Raw genomic sequence first — 20,674 nt, 5'->3', positions numbered from 1 at the left:
GAGCTTCAGTTAGTAAGGAATTCTAAACAGATTTGGGCTGTGACAGTAAATCAGTAAAAGTAACAAGGTTTGTTTATTTAGGCTTCTTTGAATTTCCTGTCTCTGATGAAAAGGATGTCTCCCTACATCCTGGTGCAGGGAGGCTCCTCATGTGAGAGATTTATTCATTGGTTTCTGGAGACAACAGAGAGTCAGAGTGTTCTTCCTATACTGGCTGTTTTTTAGGTAACTTTAAATGAAAATGTTTAATATGCCATTGTTGAACTTTTTGGGGTGGGCTACCTTGGAAAGCTATACTGGTAAACCTGTGACCCCACCAGGCAGCAGATCAAATGAAGACTGTCCCCAGTTTAAAGCTACCTTTCCAGAATGATTTTCTTGGTGTGGATTTTCTCTGCCCTGGAGGCTATGCAGGTGGTTTGGGAAGGTTGCAGCTACACAGCCCAGAAGTCCTAGGCTGCCCAATGCCTGATAGGATAGGTACTCTGCATGCGCAGACTGCATAGGTCAGGGTAGCTAGGGACCTCTTAAAGGTCAAGTGTCAAGCAATGCCAGTCACAGGAGAGAGCTATTAGGGGTATAAAATATCTTCCTAATTCCAAAGTCTGACCTACACAAATATGCATATTCTCTCAACAGCAGAGCTGCAGGAAAATGGACCACCTTGCCAGGGTGTAGTGTGGCAAGACTGACGGAATATCCCTGAATAACAGACACCTGGGAGACTTGACAACTGGTCCCATTCTGGCAAGGCCATCCGGTTTCCTCCAGGGATGCCTTCAGGAGGAATATGAACATTTGTTTAGATTAAAAATTGGAATTAGGCAGATGCCAGGGACCTCCAAGAGCTTACTCTTGACACCTAGACACTCTCAACAGTTGCCCAGTTCTGGGTTCCTGGCCTCCCTGACCCATGTGGCCGGCACATGTGCCGTAGGTACTCTGTCAGCCCGCCGGTGTCTAGCCGGACCCCTTCGCCCTGTGGAGCTGGGGCTCATATCCAACCACTTACCTAGCTTCCAGAGCAAAAGAACCCACTTCCAGGAAATCTTTCTGAGGTGGCAGCTTTAAAATGGCTACAGTCAGTACACATTTGGACCAGTTGCTTGATAGGGTCCCAGGCTTCTCCAACAATCAAGACTCTCAGGTGTCTTTTAGTGGTGGGTACCCGGTCCAGTCTGCTCAGCCCCACTCTGGCAAGTCAGTCCAGTTTTCATCAGTTCTGTCTTCAGGGGCATTCTTCACATTGTGTAGTTTATAGCTTGGAGTCAGGCGGTGCCTTGTACCCCCAAAAGCCCTCTTCAGTGGCCTGGCCTCTCAAGACCGGTGCTCTATTCCAGTTAAATGTCTAACCTGAAGGAAGCTGCACTGAAAGCTCAGTACACAGTCTGTCAGCCATCCTTGGGAAGCTGAGGCCCTCTAGGCCTGTGGAGCTGGGGCCAATGCCTGACCACCGGTGTGGTCATCAGGGCAGAGGGAGCCCACTGCTCATAAATCCTCTTGAGGTGGCAGCCAATCCATTGGTTGCCTAAAGAAGTTCTGGATTTACCACTGATCATGGCTTTCAGGTGTTTTTATTTATTTTTTTTACTGAGGGAAAGAGAGCATGAGCAGGGGAGGGGCAGAGGATGAGAGAGACAGAATCTCAAGCAGGCTCTAGGCAGAAAGTAGAGCCATATGGATCCTGAGCCCTGTGGACCATGGGATCATGACCTGAGCCGAAATCAAAAGGTGGACTCTTAACTGACTGAGCTACCCAGGCACCCCATCCCAGGTGGTTTTTAGTGAATGCTCCCCTGGCTAGCCAATTAGTCTGGCCTCATTCCTAGAAAAGCAGTCCAGATTCCTCCAGCTTTGCCTTTGCTATGTATTGGTTTGATATGATTGCAAACCCATTTGTTTATGACTAAGACGAAAAGTATTTTCAGAGGTAAGTTGTTTTGATAGAAGAATAAAGTCAACTGTGTCAGGAAGTCATTATGTCATCTGTTCTCACTGATAAGAACTAGTAGCTCAGCAGCTGGGGGCTTGTCAACGAAAACTCATGAAGAAGTAAGTATGGCAAGGGGACATTAGACTACGAATACTGAAAGTTTGCGGGTTGATCCGAGAGGGATTGGTCTGCACAAGTCTCCACTTTGCTGATCTAAAATAGCTCTCTGAAGATGCTGAGACAATTAGTTCCTGCCATGGTAAAGATGATCCCTTTACTGACAGCAGCAAAAACCACGCAGAGGCCTTGCTAAGATCATCATCTTGCCCATCAACACCCTAGCCACCGTTCCCTAGTAACCTGCTCTAGCAACACAGGACTTTTCCTGTTACACTGGCAGCTGGACATCAGCTCTCAGTTGGCTAACCTGTCCCACCCCAGTATCACCTCATATAAAGCGTTTAAAAAAGAAACAAGTAGTCCAAAATGGAGTCCTTTGCCTTCAACCTCAGCAAACCAAAACCTTAATGACACTTTCACCCTATCCCAGGAATGTGGTCTTTTTTTTTTTTTTTTCTTTTTTTTATTTATTTTTGGGACAGAGAGAGACAGAGCATGAACGGGGGAGGGGCAGAGAGAGAGGGAGACACAGAATCGGAAACAGGCTCCAGGCTCTGAGCCATCAGCCCAGAGCCCGACACGGGGCTCGAACTCACGGACCGCGAGATCGTGACCTGGCTGAAGTCGGACGCTTAACCGACTGCGCCACCCAGGCGCCCCAGGAATGTGGTCTTTTAAAACTCAGTCTGAAATTTCCTGATCAGTACCAGTGAGGTGGTGACAGAGAAACAAACCCTGCTGGTCCCCACCCTTATCCTTAAAAGAAGCCATCCTGGCCTGAAACAATCCTTTCTTTTCTTTTGCTAATAACATCCTTGCCCCACCCTCCTTCCTATAAAAACCTTCCATTTAGTACAACTCCTCGGAGCAACTCTTTGCTTGCTAGATGGGATGATGCCTTATTAATGAATTGCTTAATAAAGTCAATTAGATATTCTGATTTACTAGGTTGAACTTAGTTTTTTAACAAATGTTCATCTCAACTAAATTTAGACTTTGTTCCTTTCATTGCCCTTTGCCTGGAACAATAGTGTGATTAATCTGTGATTGATTCGGAGTATGCTATTTCTTTATTGGCTTATTAAAAGACATTATTGTATGTCCTATTGGCTTATAAAATTCCACACTGAACTGTGTTAAATATAGAACATTCTTGTAATTTGGTGCTAATGTTGCCCACAATAGTTACCTTAATACTGATTAACCATAGTATGAACCATTTGGAATGCTCTATTAAGCATCTTGGTGATAAAATATCATAAATATTTGTGATTAGCAGAGGAAATAGTAAATATACCTTGCTCACAAACCCTACCAAAATTAGTCAATAGGTGGTTTAGGGGTAGAACGGGTTGTGTAGTAACTTCTGAAGATCCTTAGAGACCTACTGAAGATTTCATCTGGGCAAAACTGAAAATTAAGGAAACTCCAGATGTTAGACTGATCATCCAACCCAGTCAGTTGTATTCTGTATTAAAAAGTACAACTGAGGAAGAGGTTACCAAGCTCTTCTTAGGAGCATTAAGTTACATAGACTTTTATAGGCAGAAAGGAAGAGCACTAGTGAGACAGGGAAGCTGCAGGACTCCATAAACATCTGTTTTTTGGGTCGCCTGAGTGGCTCAGTCGGTTAGGCGTTCAACTCTTGGTTTTGGCTCAGGTGATGATCTCACAACTGGTGAGTTCAAGCCCCGCACTGGACTCTGTGCTGATGCATGGAGCCTGCTTGGGATTTTTTCTCTCTCCCTCTCTCTCTGCCCCTCCCCCACTCACTCTGTCTCTCTCCAAATAAACTTAAAAAAAATTTTTTTTAAAGATTTAAATTAAAAAAATTTGTTTTCTGCCTTTTCCTGCTTCTATTCTTGCTAGAACCAGCACCCCCACTTTACACATGCCTCATAATGCAAACTGTACATCCTTCTTGTAAGGGTCAAGGAGTTCTTTAGAATAGATCCCATCTAAGGAAGGACCAGGTGAGAATGACCAGACAAAGCCATCATATGTGCATTCCAGACCACTGGCACTGGACAACACAATGCCAAGACCCCCTGGCTCCAAAGAATAACACCTGGGCCCCCATCTTTGTTCTCACCAGTTCCTTGATGCCTGAGAGGACACATACAATAAACCACAATCCTCAATAAAAACCCCAGGCCCCAAGTGAAGTTGAGACTCTCTTCTTTCCTTTCTGAGTCTCCCAGATACCCTGTATCTATACTCCCTCTATACCTTCAGTAAACTCTGCTTTCACTTTCTGCTGGCTCACATATCATTTCTATCCTGTGTGCAGCCAGGGATCCTCCTGGCTTGTCCTGCAAGATCCCCTCTGGGTCCTGGGATCCAGCCTGCTGGCATCACTAACACAAAAAATGTATCTCCAGTCTTGAGAAACTTAACAGAAGACCATGGGGGAGGGGAAGGGGGAAAAAAAAAGTTAGAGAGAGGGAGGGAGGTAAACCATAAGAGACTCTTAGATACTGAGAATGGACTGAGGGTTGAAGGGGGGTTGGGGAGAGGGGAAAGTGGGTGATGGGCATTGAGGAGGACACTTATTGGGATGAGCACTGGGTCTTGTATGGAAACCAATTTGACAAGAAATTATATTTAAAAAGTATATCTCCAGGATAGGAAGAAATCCAGAACCTTTTGCCTCTGAGGGACTAATTCACATCCTGAAGATGACACTTACTTTAACTCTTTTGACCCTAGTAACATTAACTAGAAGCTAAGCCCATGATATTAGACAAAATGACAAATGTGATAATAGGGAACCAATCAGTCCTGAAGAGAGAGCTTATACCAGATAAGCGATGATAAAAATTAAAATGGAATCCCAACAGGGGTGCCTGGGTGGCTCAGTTGGTTGAGCATCTGACTCTCAATTTTGGATCAGGACATGACTTCACAATTTTGTGCGTTTGGGCCCCATGTCAGGCTCTGCATAGGCAGTGCCGAGCCTGCTTGGGATTCTCTCTCTCTGCTCCTCCCCTACTCATGCTGTCTCTGTCTCTCTCAAAATAAATACATAAAAATTTTTTTAAAAATAAAAAAAATAAAATAAAATGGAATCCCAACAAACTGATTTGGATACAGAAACCCAGTGGCTATTAGATTTATGGTTCAAAGGAGGACAAAACCTGATCTTCACAGGAGCAGAGATTGTGTACCTCAAACCCATTACCACTGACACTAAATTGAATCAGCAACTTAGAGCAACTGGAAAAAATAATATTAATTTACGAAGATCTTTGATTGGGTAGCAGCAACCTGGAGGTTAAGATGGCATATACCTAACATATTATCCCTTACAAACATCTCCATGGAAAACAGCAGGGGAAGCTAATATAATAATGAAATTAGGACTATTAACTGTGATTTATGAAAAGGGACAGACACATACACTGCGACATGTGGAAGCAACAGAACAAATTAAGAGGTCATCTTTTAAACTGCATCCTGGTGGGACAGAACAGCATTATTTACAGTATTTGCAGGCACCAGAAACCCAGGGGAACTGATAGATAAGAACAGCTGAGGAAGTAAGTCAAGATAGAGGCTGTAAGAGAAAGGCTGTAAGGGGTGCCTAGCTGGCTCAGTTGGAAAAGCATGCTATATTTGAACCCCACTTTGGGTATACAGAATACTAAAACAAAACAAAACAGACAAAAACTTAAAAAGATAAAGCCTGTAGCTTGTAGCTTTAACACTCCTCTCTATAGACAACAGCTACAGCTAATAAAATAGACCCAATCAAAATAGACCATCTAGACTATCTACATAGTCCATCTATAAAATAGACCATCCAAATCTACAAGGCATTTTTGGCTACCTAGACCATTTAGACCACCACCCTTGAAAACAAATTATAAAAGTAGAAACTAAAATAGATACCCCTGAAATATATAGGAGAGGTAGGGAAACAGAAACAACAAATCTTCATAGCAAATAGACCTACAGAAAATAAACCCACATATACCCACTAGTCCATTTACTGTAAATACTACCCTCTTATAAAACCTAATCTCATTAGTGGACAAATCACTGCTAGCCAAAGAGAGCAAACCCTATGAGCTCCCCATAGGGCTTCAGCAGTCTCTTCCTCTTGGCTCAAGCCAGAGACAATTGTTTGTACAAATAGAAACCTCTTCTGCAAATAAAAGCACGCTATGTATACTACTATGTTGTTAGATACTGGATCCCAATAACAGTGACACAAGGAGATCCTACTAATTTAGAAAAATTAAACAAAAAAAAGGACTGATTGAAGGATTAGAAGGAAAACTAACCCCCATACACATGGGTATATATATGTAGATTCCTAACAATGAGGACAGACTTTAAAACTAAATGCCTTATAAGTCCCAATTTAGAAAACATTCTTAGACTGGATATAACAGGACAAACAAATAAAAGGAAAACATTCAGGAACTTCTAAAGGAACAAATGATTGTGTCTCCTATTTTATAATATAAATAACTCAATCTGGCCTGTGAAAAAGTCCAGAAAGGTCATATAGATTTATAGATTTTAGGAATTTAGGAAAATAATCTCCCCAAATTGAGGGTGCACTCCCAAATAAGGGCATTATCATGAACATTATCACCACTGGATCTGGCACTGATTACATGGGGTAGACTTAGCTGTCATGTTCTTTGCTATTCCAATTGATCAAGACAGCCAACCCAAGATGCATTCACAAGGGAAGGCAGATGATATGTTTACTAGGTTACCAACAGGAGACCTTAACAGCCAGTAATAGCTTGCAACTTTATTTCTTTTTCTTTTTTTTTTAAATATATGAAATTTTTTGTCAAATTGGTTTCCACACAACACCCAGTGCTCATCCCAAAAGATGCCCTCTTCTATACCCATCACCCTCCCTTCCCTTCCTCCCACCCCCCATCAGCCCTCAGTTTGTTCTCAGTTTTTAAGAGTCTCTTATGCTTTGGCTCTCTCCCACTCTAACCTCTCTTTTTTTCCTTCCCCTCCCCCATGGGTTCCCGTTAAGTTTCTCAGGATCCACATAGAAGTGAAAACATATGGTATCTGTCTTTCTCTGTATGGCTTATTTCACTCAGCATAACACTCTCCAGTTCCATTCACATTGCTACAAAGGGCCATACTTCATTCTTTCTCATTACCATGTAGTACTCCATTGTGTATATAAACCACAATTTCTTTATCCATTCATCAGTTGATGGACATTTAGGCTCTTTCCATAATTTGGCTATTGTTGAGAGTGCAGCTTGCAACTTTCTAACACAAGACATCCAGCCTTTTGGGAAAACACAACACAACACAACACACACACACACACACACACCAGCATTTCTTATATTGATGACATGCTCATTTATGGTGCTAACTTGGAACAGACTAGGGTTGTAACAGAGTTCATTGAATTCCTTACACTCAAAGCATGGACAATTAACTCAAGTAATGTCTAAGGACCCTACACTATGGTAAAATTTCTAGGTACAATTTGATCCTCTGAAGGCAGAAAAATAACAGAGCCAGTCATAAACAAGATAGATTGCATCCCAGCTCTTACCACAAAAGAAACAGCTCACAAACTGATAGGACTGGTGGCTCAGTTGGTTAAGCACCCAACTTCAGCTCAGGTCATGATTTCACAATTCATGAGTTCGAGCCCCGTATCGGGCTCTGTGCTGACAGCTCAGAGCCTGGAGCCTGCTTTGGAATCTGTGTCTCCCTCTTTCTCTCTGCCCCTCCCCCCACTCATGTTGTCTCTCTGTGTCTCTCAAAAATAAACAAACATTTAAAAATTGAAAAACGAAAAAAGAAACTGATAGGACTGTTTGGATATTGGAAACAGCACATATCACTAATGGGATATTTTCACATGGTCCAAGACCAGATACTAACCAATTGAAAGACTCACCTGGGCACTCTACGAAGCCCTAAAAACTACATAAGCCAATTATACTGAAACTCTGATAGCTTATTGTGGAGTAAAGCAGACCCCTGAGAGAGAGGAATTATTCCTGACCATAAATTCCTAACATAGAAAATGTATATTTCCATGCAAGACTAATGGATGGAGGGTCAGCTCTCTGCATGAACTGAGAAAATCTCCACAATTCCAGACATACATTTTACAGAATTTCTGAGGGGTGAACCTATTGAAGCTTGAGCAGTTGGGCAATGGGGACCACTCTGGTCCATGGTACTCAACAATGCTTGGTTTTTAGATGGATCAGCTTCCATGACACCATCAAGAGAATGCTGGCCTTGAGGACTAGTGATGGTCTTACCTTGACAGAATCAGGTTCTGGAGAACACAATGTGCTTAACAAATAGCCATAAATTGGTGAGTAATATGGGAAGTGAGAGTAAGGTAGACCTTTCCTCAGACTTATGGACAGTAGCTAATGGAATAGCAGTTTTGGACATGAACAGGGCAGAAAAATTACTAAATAATACCAAATAAGAACATAATGAAGTAAGGACATAGGGCAGAAAATAGCACTGGCTGGCATCTCCATGTTTATCACTGATGTTTCTGCACATCAGAAGAACAAGTCTGAAGTAACCAAATTTAATAGCCAGATAGACAAACTCGGTAGGTAAACTAAAGAAGTGGAGATACCTAAAATTTAACTTAAATAACCCAATAATTTATGGCTAATGAGGAAACCAATTCAAAGCATAACTATACATAAACAAGAAGGACATGGACTTACAACCTGAACACACAGATATGCTGAATAACAGAATCATCCTGTGGGCACAACGTCAAAAAGATCTTGTGGCACACATGGCACTGGAACATGTTAGAGGTAAGAAACACGTATGAGCCTACCAAATCCCTCCAATTTCATATTAAGAAATGTGGGAATCGCTGAAAGTTTACAGCATGTGGGTCATTAATGAATACTCCAGATGATATCAAAGCTGACAGACCCTTCCAAATTATACAAATGATTACATAGGATCCATGCCTGTATCAGAGAATAAACTGTATGCATGCACCATTGTAGACGTGGTCAGGAATAGGATTACCCTATCCCTGCAGAAAAAATAATTAAAAATCTGCCATCAGAGCATTAGAAATCTGGGTGCTTGCTATGGTAGCCCAGCCATCACAAAGTCAGATCAGAGCACCCACTTTACAGGAAAGTGAATATAAGATTGGGCAAAGAAACAAGGCATAATGTGGAAATTCCACTTACCCTACAACCCTACTGCCTCTGGGTCAACTGAAAGGTATAATGATTTGCTCAAGCAAAAGCTTAGGTTGCTTCCTAACAATCTAGATGTGAAAGCTTGGACTAAAGCAATCTGGGAGGTGGCAAGGTCTCTAAAGCATAGATATAGAAAGCATGGAAAAACTCCTATTTAATGAATATACAACACTGGGGAAAGGAAGCACCTGCCACTAACAAAACCTATTGGGTGACCTAATGAAAAGGAATATTACATCAAATTAAGGAAAATAATACAATGATTCTATAAAAATTTCATTATAGATATATACCACCTTTTATTATATCAACACTAGAGGTCTACTATTTACTCTAGCATGATGCATGGTGATTATGCCTGGGGAAATATTGGCAATAATGGTTATAATGACTATAGATATCCTTGAATGGCAAGAAAAATAGGAAGAAATTAAACATTTTGAGGACAGTGCTTTTATTTTGTAGGCATAAAACCTCTGTGCATCTTCAACTCTAACAATTATGAAGTAGATCCATGCAGCACGCTGCTTGCTGGCCATACTATTTTACCTATTGCTTACTACTGGATATCATACTTGCTATATGTATGGACACTCTTCCAACAGACTCAGCAATAGCAGTTATGCCACCATTCCAAAGTGGAATGCACCTACTGGTCCATGTACAACTCCACTGTCTGTGACATCCTCTACTTCCTTCACAGATCACCATCTTGGCTCATCTTATTATAACTAAGGACTCAACAGCATCACCAGCATCATCCATACCTCCAAGTCCAACCCCTCTCCATCTCACCCTTCAGTATCAGCACCATCTACTCACTGAGAAACCTTTAATCAATGGAAAAATCAAATACTAGGGAATCTAGTGGAAGTCTCCAAAGAATCTCTTCAACAATATCCCCTACTAGACACTGACTTGAAGGATGAAGGTTGGCCTGAACTACTAACTGGTCCCTGTTATAACCCAGCTTATATACTAAGACAATCAGGTACTGACTTTTCTACTTTCCTTATCATACCTTACTGAATTGAGTATAGCATTGGACACATGAAAGACTGTGAAAACCTCAATTTAATTTCTGAGATACTTTGTATGCTAGTATTTTATAAGAGTAACAGTTGAGTATGCAGAATGGGCAATTATATCTTTAAATCTTAACAGGCTAGAAACTGATCAGTTACTATACTCAATTAACACTGTTTAATCCATATCCACCTATTAGAAAATAAATCAATCCATAGATACCATGTTTAGCCTTTACAAGAATAAGGACAAGTTGTCAGGTGTATAGCAATATATAGGAAACTTAGCATATAACACTTATCATTATCCTTCATGGTAGACATCAGGTTTCTCTCTCACACTGCAGGTTTCTACCCCAAGAACATAGGAACCTAGGTTACTAAAACCTATCATGGTCATATTGGAACCTATAATAGCAGGCTATGCTTTGATATTTAGTATGCAGAACTTTAAATAAGATACAGATCCTCAAATTTTGTTGTTTTATCCATATTTGATTATGCTCAATTTATAACATATGCCAGAAACAAATTCACTGAAGGAAGGAAACTCTTGCAGTTCCTTGTTGGACTTGTAGGAAGTTTAATTGGAGGAACAATGGCAGTCATTTTTTTTAAGTAGGCTCCATACCCAGCATGGATCCCAGCATGGGACTTGAACTCACAACTCTGAGATCAAGACCTGAGCTGAGATCAAGAGTCAGACACTTAATGACTGAGCCACCCAGGTGCCTCTGGCAGTTACTTTTTTACTAACATCATACTTAATGATGAAAAGCCGAATACTTTCCCATTAAGCTCAGGAACAAGGCAAGGATGTCCACTTTCTCCACTTTTACTCAGAATAGTGCTGGGAGTCCTGCTACACCTATTAGACATTTCTATTCACTACTAGCAAAGTAGAAGAAATAGAAATTAATAATCTCTTTTACAATTGAACCAAAAAGGATAAAACATGTAGGGATAAATTTAACCAAGAAGGTGAAAAATTATAAAACACTGATGTGAAATTATAAAACACTGATGAAAAAAATGAAGAAGACACAAACAAATGAAAAGATAATACTGTGTTCACAGAATGGAAAAATTAATATTGTTAAAATGTTTTACCCAAAGCAATCTACAGATTCAATACAATACCTGTCAAAATACCAACAGCATTTTTTATAGATAATCCTAAAATTTGTATGGAACCACAAAATACACCTAATAGCCAAAGCAATATTGAGAAACAACCAAACTGAAGTTCTCAAAATCCTAGATTTCAAGATATAATACAAAGCTACAGTAATCAAAACAGTACGTGCTGGCACAAAAATAGACACATCAATAGAACACGATGGAGAACTGAGAAACAAACCCATGCTTATATGATTAATTAGTCCATGTGGAAGGAGGCAAGAATACAAAATGGGGAAAATATTGTTTGTTTAATAAATGGTGTTTGGAAAACTAGACAGCTACATGCAAAAGAATGAAACAACTTTCTTACACCATACACAAAAATAAACTCAAAATGGATTAAAGACCTAACCATGAGACCTGAAACCATAAAACTCCTAAAAGAAAACATAGGCAGTAATATCTTAGACATCCACCTTAGCAACATTTTTCTAGATATGTCTCCTCAGACAATGGAAGCAAAGCAAAAATAGACTATTGGGACTACACCAAAATAAAATCTTTGCATGGCAAAAGGAAAACAACAACAAAACTAAAGGCAACTTACAAACTGGGAGAAGATATTTGCCAATAAGGGATTAATAGCCAAAATATATAAAGAGTTTATGGGGTGCCTGGGTGGAATCTGACTTCGGCTCAGGTCATGATCTCACTGTTTGTGAGTTCAAGCCCCACATCAGGCTCTCTGCTCTCAGCACAGAGCATGCTTGGGATCCTCTGTCCCCCCCCCCCCTCTCTGCCCTTCCCCCACTCTCTCTCTCAAAAATAAATAAACATTAAAAAAAATAATTTATGCATCTCAATACCAAAAAAAATAAAAAAAACAATTAAGAAATGGGCAGAGGACCTAAACAAAATCCTAAGACATACAGATGGACAATAGACACATGAAAAGGTGTTCAACATCACTAATCATCTAGAAAATGCAAATCAGGGTGCCTGGCTGGCTCAGTCAGTAGAGCATGCAACTCTTGATCTCAGGGTCATGAGTTTAAGACCCATGTTGGGCACAGGGCTATTTACAAAAAAAGAAAAGAAAATGCAAAATAAACCATAATGAGATATCACCTTACATTTATCAGGATGTCTAGTATCAAAAAGACAAGAAAGTAGTATTAGAGAGGATATGAGAAAAAGGGAACACTTGTGCACTATTGGTAGGAATATAAATTGGTGCAACCACAATGGAAAACAGTATGGAGTTTCCTAAAACAAAAATTGAAAATAGAATTACCATATGGTTCAGTAATTCCACTACTGGGTATTTACCACACCCCCCCCATAAGAACACTAATTTGAAAAGATATATGCACCCCTAGGTTTATTGCAGCATTATTTACAATAACTGAGATATGGAAGTAAACTAAGTGCCTACTGATAGATAAATAGATTAAAAAGTTGGTATATGTACATAATGACGGAATACTACTCAGTTATAAAATATGAGATCTTGCCATTTGTGACAACATGGATGGATCTAGAGGGTATTATGCTAAGGGAAATAAAAGGAAAAAATATATGACTTCAATTTTTGTGGAATCAAAAAACAAATGTACAAACAGAAAAGAAATAGAATCATAAATATGGAGAATAAAATGAGGATGGGCAAAATAGGTGAAAGAGATAAATAGGTACAAACTTCCAGTTATTAAATAAGGCACAGAGATAAGTGCAGCCTAGAGAATATAGTCAATAATATTGTAATAACGTACGACAGATCACAACTATACTTATTGTGAGCATAGAATGTATTCTTGAATCACTATATTGTACATCTGAAACTAAAAACATTGTATGTTAACTATCCTTCAATGAAAAAAGACAAAATATGTTTCTCTATAGATTGTCAATTGTTGCAATTAAACTTTGTTAATGTGTGGACTACTCTTAGAACAGCTATAATCTTGGGGCAATACTGGTCATCTGAGATAACAGACAACCCAACCAGAAGTAAAGTAGATATCACATACCCTAATGGCTGTGATTTCTTGGGCAACTGAAAATTAGAAGCAAAAATTTTTACATCATTAAAGGAAAAAAGAATCCCATGATATTGCGGTCCACACTTTTGCCATTCCGCAATATCAACAGGGAGAGTGGAGCCTACAGGCCACAGACAGCTTCCTTATGATAAAAGAAAAACATGTTCCTAAGTTGTTGTTGGAATGGAACCAAAGTACCTTTTTTAGACAGTGGATATACCTATGGTAGAAGTACCTATGACTATGGCCATGATGGTCCCTCAATCAGTTACATATACTATGGGAAGCTGACTGGGATAGTATGCACTAAGCCAAGCCTCATCCTAACCTATTAGAGTCAAGGGAAAAATAAGGAACACATGATGGGATGTGTAAAACTAAAACAGGTAATGGATCCTACAGTAAAAAGAAAAATATGTTATTCCAGATCAATAGAAGGTAAAGGAACTATTAAAATAACTGGAGAAATAAAACTTAGGACAAGAAAACTTAGGACAACTTAGGCACATTTGGAAGATGACACGAATAAAGTCAAAATAACTTTGCAGGAATTGAAAAGAGAACAAAACATGCATCCCTAAAATAATGACATCCCTGAATTCTGATGTTAACAATTGAATGTGTGTTTAATAATGCTATGCAAGCTTATAACCTGGAGCATTATAAAAATGGTCTCTTCCTGGGTATATATTTGTCAAGAAGTTAAACTCAGTGGTTTAATAAGGTTAAGTTTTTGTTGTTTGGTCTTTAATGTGGTACCATGTTAAAGAGTTCTTTATTATGTTTATATTGATATGGTTGTTTAAACTGGTCATTAAACTGTGGTGTAAAAGAATGTGCATCAAGGGAAAAATACTCCCAAAATATGACTGTTTGTGATTAAGATTATAAGTGATGTGGAATCAAGGTGGAATGGTATTTTTGTGAGCTTAGATTTGTATTGGGCATTACACCCTTAGTATTAATTAGCATGTGAGCAATTTGGAATGATGGGATGTTGTATATTGGTTTGATATGATTTCATATACACTTGTTTATGACAAAGACAAAAAAAAGTTTTTAGGAGCAAAGTTGTTTCAATATAAGAAAAAAATATGTGGAGTCAGGATGTTATTAGCACATCTGTTCTCACTGAAAATAACTCAATAACTCAGCTGCTGAGGGAGTCCAGTAGTGGGGGGGGCTTATTAATAAAAACACAAAGAAACAATTATGGCAATGGGGCATATAGACTATAAACACTGAGGGTCTGTGAGGATGATCTGGGATTCATTGGTCAGGGCGAGACTACACTGTGTTGAACTGATAGCCCTTAAAGACCTTGGGGCAATTAACTCCTGCCTGGTAAAAGCAACCCTTTCACAGGCAGTGGAGAAAGTTGTACAGAGACCTCTCACAAAGATCATTTTGCCCATTAACACTAGCACAGTTGTCCCCTAGCAATCTGCTCTAACAACACAGGACGTTTACTTTTGTACTAGCGGCTGGACTTCAGTTCTTGGTTGGGTAAGCGGTCTCTGCCAGGTACCAACTCTGATAAAGTTACACATCAACTAACTTTGGACTTGACTGCTTCCATCTCTCCTTGCCTGGAACAATAGTGTGATTCATCCGACATTGGTTTGGAGTAGATTTCTTTATTGGCTTATTAAAAGACATTATCCTGTATGCTATTGGCTTGTGAGGTTTGCACAGTAAATCAGCTTTGAATACATTGTTGGCAGGGCATCTGAGTGGTTCAGTTTGTTAAATGTCCAACTCTCGATTTCAGCCTGACTCAGGCTCTGTGCTGGCAGCATGGAGCCTGCTTGGGGTTCTCTCTCTCCCTCTCTCTCTGCCCCTCCCCTGCTCTCTCTTGCTCACTCTCTCAAAGTAAATAAAACTTAAATTAAAAAAAAAATTACATTGTTGGCAAAGACAAATCAGTCTGTGAGCATTATTTGCTTCCCTAAACAAAACAGCCTCCAGGGGGAATATGTGCATCTGTGTAGGTTAGGGCTTGAAATTGGGCAGATGCCCGGTACCTCCAAAGCCTATTCCTGTGCCACAGCCTCAACCAACATTGCCACGTTCCCGGTCCCCGGATACCCTGACCTGCATCACTTGGCATCAGCAGTCCACACCCTGTCAGCTGCCCAGGGCCAGCTGGGGACCTCCAGGACAGTGGAGCTCAGGTAGGTCCTGAGCATCCAACCTCATTGCCTCAAGGACAGAGAAAACCCATCCCCTAAAAATCACTCTGAGGTGGCCATTGAATGGGCAACTGTCAGTCCCCATGTGTACTTACTGTTTGCTGGGTCCCAGGCTTCTGTGGCAATCAAGGCTCCCAGAAGTCTCTCACTGGAAAATATGTCAGCCAGCCTACCTAATCCAGCCCTAGCAAGGTGGTACATGTTTCTCCAGCTCTGCCTTCAGGGGAATGCATTGGTATAGGTTAGGGCTGGAATTAGGCAGATGCCAGGTATCCCCAGTAGCCTTGTCCTGTGACCTGGCTTCACAGTACATTGCCCTGTTCCATATCCCTGGGTACCCTGACCTGTACCTTCCATGCATGTGCAGTCCACATCTTGTTAGTAGGCTTTTGGCTGCAGGGGCCCTGCAGGGCAGTGAAACTCAGATTGTTCACAACCACCTACTTGGCCTCCATAGTGGAAAGAATCCAATCCCCCAGAATTTGAGGTAGCAGGTTTAAACTAGTGACTGTCAACCTCCATTTTGGACTGGCTTCCTGATAGAGTCAAGGCTGCTCCAGACTTCTGGGATCCTTCCTCAGTCTATTATTGGAGGGTACCTTGGCCAGCCATCCCATCCCTACCTGGCAAGGCAGTCCAGATTTCTCCAGCTCTGCTTCAGTGTGAATATGCACATTTGTGCAAGGGAAAACTTGGAACTAGGAGGATGCCATGTGTCCCCAGTAGAGTGCTTCTGTGACCTGGCCTCACCCAACATACCCTTGCTTCAGGTCCCTAGCTACCTTGACCTTCATGCTATGCATATGTACAGTCATTCCTGCGCCACCTGACTCTGGACTGCAAGGGAAACTCCAGGCCTGTGGAGCTCTGGCTGAACCTCAACCTTCAAAATGACCTTAGGGTGAAGAAAGGCCTCTCTGCATAATCTTTCTGAGGCAGCAGCTTTAAACTGGTGTCAATTAGTCCCCTTTTCATGCTGGCTGCCTAATGAGGTCCAGAACTTCTCCAGCAATCACAACTCCAATGGGAAGGGAGGCGGGGGGGATGCCCAGATCAGCCCTCCTGGTCCAATCCTAGCAAGGCTATTAAGAGTCATCCAGCTTTAACTTTATGTGTATTTGTGTAGGTTGGTCCTTGCACTGAAGCAGCTACCATGGACTCCCAATAGCCGGTTCCTGTTACTAAGCCTCTCTCAACAATTGCCCTGTTCCAGATCTCTGCCTAGCTTGGCCTGCATAGCCCACACATGTGCACTATGAACCTGGCTGGCCAGGGCCTTCCAGGCCTGTGGAATGTGGGCCTATCCACAAATAACAGTATAGAAGTTCAGCTCAAAGCATCTTCAGAGAGAGTGAGGGTAGGCACTGTCAATCTTATAAATTTGTCTGTAGTTTGATGGTCTCTGGTGATATTTCTGAATGGTCTATAGAACAACAGGCATGAAGATTATCTATATTCAAGCTATTGTGGGGATTTCCCTGAAGTTTATATCAGGTCATTCATTTTCAGTTTGCAGGGCTTCAGGAAAAAGGGAAGTTTTAGTTCTCAATGATTCTAAGCTGAAACGATGGGAGAAAATGGAAAATGTTATTTTTGAGAGTTGTGTAGCCAGACACGAGAGGAAAATAAAAGAAGTCAGTATCTAGTCTCATTTACAGAACCTCAAAGATGATTAATAGAATCTAATATCCACAAAGGGGTGTTACTAAAACATAATTTTTCTCTCTAAAGTGACCACATTTAAAAAAATATATTTATTTATCTTTGAGAAAGAGAGAGAGTGCAAGCAGAGAAGGAACGGGGGGGGGGGGGGGAGACACAGAATCCAAAGCAGGCTCCAGGCTCTGAACTATCAGCACAGAGCCTGATGCGGGGCTTGAACTCATGAACTGTGAGATCATGACCTGAGCTGAAGTCAAACACTTAACCAACTGAGCCACCCAGGCACCCTGAAGTGACCACATTTTTAAAGCTAGCCAAATTAACATTTTTTGCAAAATAAATTTAGTTTTTTTTTTTTTAATTTTTTTTTCAACGTTTATTTATTTTTGGGACAGAGAGAGACAGAGCATGAACGGGGGAGGGGCAGAGAGAGAGGGAGACACAGAATCGGAAACAGGCTCCAGGCTCTGAGCCATCAGCCCAGAGCCCGACGCAGGGCTCGAACTCACGGACCGCGAGATCGTGACCTGGCTGAAGTCGGACGCTTAACCGACTGTGCCACCCAGGCGCCCCAAAATAAATTTAGTTTTAATAAACCTGACCTGATCATTTACATAAGTACAAAATAACAATTGATGAGATAGACTCTTTTATAACTGCTTTGCTGGAACTTCTCATAGGAAATCTGCAGATTGAAATTTTAAGTCTCTTAAGCGTAAAAGGCCAAATACTTGCCATCAGACTGCCTGTAATACACATAGATTTGTGTTACTTCCTCTCTTCTTGTGGTTCTCAAAATATTCAGAGGTTCTTGCATTTGCTTGGAAGTAATCTTGTTTCCTTACCTAGTAAGGCTGCTAAGAATCCCATAAACAATGTATTAGGCTGTTTTTCCAAGGGGCTTTATTGGCTCTATAAAGTCAACATTGGTTCCTTAAAACTGGTTATATCTGAGTCTAAACAATGCTTCCAATTATGTCCTGTTACAAGGAGATCATATGCTTTTAAACTTATGCAAATCAATATAAGGCCCTGCAAAGTGGCTCCTGCCCCACATACCTGACAGACAGACCTGGCCTGGACAGGTACCACTTCAAATGACTCTTGCCCTGGGGGTGGGGGTGGGAGGCTGAAGATGAGGTTGGAGTGGGCAACACATGTCAGCACACATGACAATTTCTGCAGCCAGATCTCTGCACAGGGAAAAGCCCTCCCTTCGGTGGGCCTGCAGCGATGGCAGAGACGAACTGAAAGACAAATAGGCCCACTGCTAGCCCCACACACCAATAAGCTTGCAGTGGCCACAGGCAGGTCTCTGAACAGAACAAGGAGTAAACCCTGTCCACTATGCCCACAGCAGGCAAAGTGGATTATTGCAGCTGGCTGGACTGAAGGCAACTGAAGATCATCCACAACAAGAGGACATACCCAGCCCAACCAGGGACACCCTGGAGTACCTGAAGCTGGTGATTTGGTGGGGGAGGAATTATGCTATAGGGCACCACAGGACTTCTACACAAAGCCACTGTTTTCAAGACTAGAAGACATAGCTGACCTAATACATAGAAATAAACACAAAGAATTAGACAAAAGAGACAGAGGAATATGTCCAAAATGAATGAACAAGGAAAAAACACACCAAAAAAACTCCTAAATGAAATGGAGATAAGCAATATATCTGATAAACAGTTCAAATTAATAGTCATAAAGACACTCACTGGACTTGAGAAAAAAGTAAATAACTCAATGAGAACTTCAACAAAGAGACAGAAATTAAATTAAGTAGTTATTAAAAGTAAATTAAATAATTAAAATGAAAAAGGACCAGTCAGAGCTGAAGAATTCAATAGCTGAAATGAAAAATATGCTAGAGAAAATCTATAGTAGATTACAGGTTACAGAAGAACAGATCAGTGATCTGGAAGACAGGGTAGTGGAAAGCAAACAAGCAGAATGACAAAAAGAAAACAGAATAAAAAATGAGAATATGTTAAGGAAGCTCTGTGACATCATCAAGCATAATAACATTTTTATTATAGAGATTCCAGAAGTAGAAGAGAGAAATAAGGGGTCAGAAAACTTATCTGAAGACTTAATAGCTGAAAACTCTTCTAATCTGGGGAAGGAAACAGGCACCCAGGTCCAGAAACCATAGAAAGTTTTAAAGAAAATGAACCCAAGGAGGATCACACCAAGACACATAATAATTAAAATGGCAAACGTAAAGATAAAGAGAGAATTTTAAAAACTGCAAGAGAAAGGAAAACAGTTACACACAATGGAAACTCCAGAAGGCTACTAGCTGACTTTTCAGCAGAAACTTTGCAGGCCAGAAAAAAGAGCCATGATATATTCAAAGTGCTAAAAAAAAAAAAAAGAAAAAGAAAATACAACCAAGAATATACTACCCAGCAAGATCATTCAGAATAAGGAGAGATAAAGAGTTTCCCAGACAAACCAAAAGTGAAGGAGTTCATCACTCCTAACCCAGCCTCTCAAGAAATATTAAAAGAAATTCTTAAATGGAAATAATAGGCCATAACTAGAAGAAAATTATGAAAGGAAAAATTTTTAATTAAAAGCATACATTTGGTAAAGATAGATTAATCACTTATAAAGCCAGTATGGAGGTTAAAACACAAAAATAATAAAATTATATTGTAGATATAAAATTATATCTACAAAAATTAGTCAAGGAATACACAAAATAAAAACATGTGAAATATGACCTTACATACATAAAACATGGAGCGGGAAGGAAAACGTAGTGCTTTTAGAATATGTTCAAACTTAAGTAACCATCGAATTAACATAGACTTCTATATAAGTAAGATGTTATATATGAACCCAATGGTAACCAAAAGTCAAACTCCTATAACAGATAAGCAAAAAATAGAAATCCAAGCTTAACACTGAAGAAAGCCATTAAACCACAAGGGAAGAGAGTAAAAGAAGAAGAAAGGGACAGAGAACTACAAAAACACCTAGAACACAATTAATAGAACCGCAATAAGTATATACCTATCAATAATTACATGTAAATGGACTAAATAGTCTAATCAAAAGACATAGAGTGAATGAATGTATAAACAAACCAGACCCATCTGTTTATTGCCTACAAGAGACTCACTTCGAACCTGAAGACTTATACAGCCTGAAAGTGAGGGGATGGAAAAAGATATTCCATGCAAATGGAAGTGGGGAAAAAAAAAAAAAAGCCAGGGTAGCAATACTTACATTGGATAAAATAGATTTTAAAACAAAGACTGTAGGGGTGTCTGGGTGGCTCAGTCGGTTAAGTGTCTGACTTCGGCTCAGGTCATGATCTCACAGTTCATGGGTTCAAGCCCCATGTCCGGCTCTGTGCTGACAG

General features: G+C 40.4%; 1 long non-coding RNA gene across 5 annotated transcripts in view; it reads right to left on the bottom strand.

Annotated features, from left to right (window-relative positions):
• LOC123584932 overlaps positions 1-20,674 on the bottom strand; it is a 57,394-nt gene that overhangs the window by 15,312 nt on the left and 21,408 nt on the right. The gene's annotated exons all lie outside the window — the stretch shown is intronic.

Source organism: Leopardus geoffroyi, chromosome C3, assembly GCF_018350155.1.
Source record: "Leopardus geoffroyi isolate Oge1 chromosome C3, O.geoffroyi_Oge1_pat1.0, whole genome shotgun sequence".
Lineage (NCBI taxonomy): Eukaryota > Metazoa > Chordata > Mammalia > Carnivora > Felidae > Leopardus > Leopardus geoffroyi.
This window is presented reverse-complemented; position numbering and strand designations above follow the sequence as displayed.